Below are 2,500 nucleotides of genomic sequence, written 5' to 3'. Positions count from 1 at the left end.
CTAAAAGAGATATCAATTGAGCGATCGTGGTTGGACGCTAAAACGATAATTCTGAAGAGAAGGCGAGGTGTTGGTCGTCAGCTGTTCCAATCTCATCTTGATCATTTTTGCTGGAAGGTGATGAGAAAAAATTCCAATGATCTACTTGTGTCAATCCTAGAAGATGAAGTGCGTATCGCTAGACTAAATGCATGGAAATATATGATAACGTGTTTGATGTACGAAGAGTGTATCGCTAGAATAAATGTATGGAAATATATAACATGTTTATTTTACCTTTATTCCTTTTTTCAATGTAACTAGAAATCCAATTATCTATTCAAGTAATTTCTAAGATATTTTAAATTAAGTGTTTATTGCTTAAACAAATGTATGAAATGTGTTTATCTATTGGGGACGAATAAACGGAATAATTCAGCAGTAGACCTCACGCTATAGTACCTAACGGGAGGTAGATCTCACGCTATAGTGTGGTAGACCTCACGCTATAGTCAGCACCGAATTTTTTTCTATTGAACAAGTTGACATAAGTCTCGTTTTAAAGTCTAGTTTATATATATATATATATATATATATATATATATATATATTTATATATATATATATATATATATATATATATATATATATATATATATAATGTGTGTGTGTGTGACAGAGTTATTTTGACGTGGCTATTGACCGTAAGATATTTTATATTTTTTATTCATTACACTATGTAGCTTATTTGGCTTTTCCTTACTTGCTATCTTCACTGTGCTGCGTCTATGTAAAGCCCTTAAGTTGGTAGCATTCTGCTTTTCAAACAGGCGTAGTAGCTTGACTATAATAATGATACTATTAATAGTATTCATTATTTTGTCTTTTTAAGGAGACTTGTCATATGTTGTATTTAAATAGTAGGTATGAAATGTTATGTTTTCAATTATTATAAACTAAAAATTTTTAAAAGCATTGTAGATTGAAGTATGGAGAATTTAAAAATAACTTTTAGAATATTTCGATGGCATGAACGCCTTTCCAACCAAACCGAGAGTATAACGAACTTTGCCATCAATGTTTTTTTTCTTCCTAAACCTTGTAAGTGATAATTCCACTGGAGGAGATTAACCTCACCTGTACCAAGGCCGTCTCGAGACGGCCTTGCCTGTACTGGATATTGGACTTAGGGTTGTATCCTGGGTGGGGATAGCATAGATTGGAAAGGTACACAGCTTAAGGTTAAGGTAGTTCCAGGGGTCACTAAGGTCCAGGACCCATTTAGAACTAAGCGGATCCTGCTCAGGATTAACACCATTGTGCTAATCCACAGAAAAGATTTTCATTGTTTGTAAGAAAGTTCACTAAGTTTCAATTTCTAAAACCATAAGTGTCATGGGGTCTATATGACGATGAATCTTCAATGAAAGCAACTTGGCAATTCTAAAAAAAAGGCTGACTGTTTCAAGTTGAATAATTTGTCGTTTTTATAAGAAAGGTTAAATGGAAATAATTTGGACAGTCTGTTAATGTTACTAAAGTCATTTTATCACAGTACAGTGGGTTAGAATTTTTTTGAGCTACAAACATTCAACAAATCTTGTCAAGATTAGCGAACCCAACCATCACTGGGTTCGCTATTCTTTACATGTGGAAAATTGGGTTCCTTATCCTTGACATGTGGTAAATTGGGTTCCCTATTCTTGACATGTGAAAATGGGATTCGTTAATCTTTACACGAACTTTTTCAGTTGCTACTTAAAGCTACTATTCACTTTTTGAACTTTCTTTTCTTCACTTAAATTGCTAGTTAAACATCTTTGTACTTACTTAAACAGCTGGATGAGTAATTAAACAAGTCCAAGCATTTCAATTGCTACTTAAAGCTTCTATTTACTTGTTAAACCTTTTTCTATTCACTTAATCAGCTAGTTAAGTGTCTTCCTACTTAAACTTACCACCCAAATTCTTCAAAAATGGTTTTCATGTATATAATATTGAAGAAAAACTAATTTAGATATTCAGATATCCATTATCCCTCAAAATGGACAACTCTACATTTACGGAGGTTGTGAAACCATTAGTTGGGAAGGAAATGTTACCTATGATTGACTGGATGAAGAACAAATCAATTATTCGACCGGAATTAAAATTTGAATCAAGCGGCATATTTATGAACTGGATAAAGTGCTGGGCCTCTGTAGACGGTTATGTCTGGAAGTGCCAGGTAAAAGATTGTTCACGGTATAAACGAAACTCATCAATAAGGATGGACTAATTGAAAAGTAAAATTGCAGCTGTGGATTCATGTCATATATTGTTTGTGCAATGAAATGCGGGAACAGGGAAACTTCTCGTATTGTAAATATGTCTAGGCAGACCATAGTGGATTTTTTACAGTTTATTTAGAGAGGTGTGTACGAGACATTTTGACCTTAATCCTATAAAACTTGGTGGGCCTGGGATAATAGGTCAGGTTGATGAATCCTGCTTTCCACATAAACCTAAAGACCATCAAGGA

At 33.6% G+C, this 2,500-nt stretch overlaps 1 protein-coding gene across 1 annotated transcript in view; it reads right to left on the bottom strand.

Moving 5' to 3' along the window:
• LOC137645474 (spidroin-2-like) overlaps nucleotides 1–2,500 on the bottom strand; it is a 44,184-nt gene that overhangs the window by 928 nt on the left and 40,756 nt on the right. The gene's annotated exons all lie outside the window — the stretch shown is intronic.

The sequence above is a fragment of the Palaemon carinicauda genome, chromosome 8 (genome assembly GCF_036898095.1).
Source record: "Palaemon carinicauda isolate YSFRI2023 chromosome 8, ASM3689809v2, whole genome shotgun sequence".
Lineage (NCBI taxonomy): Eukaryota > Metazoa > Arthropoda > Malacostraca > Decapoda > Palaemonidae > Palaemon > Palaemon carinicauda.
The sequence above is the reverse complement of the archived record's forward strand: the minus strand, read 5'-3'. Positions and strand labels throughout refer to the sequence as shown.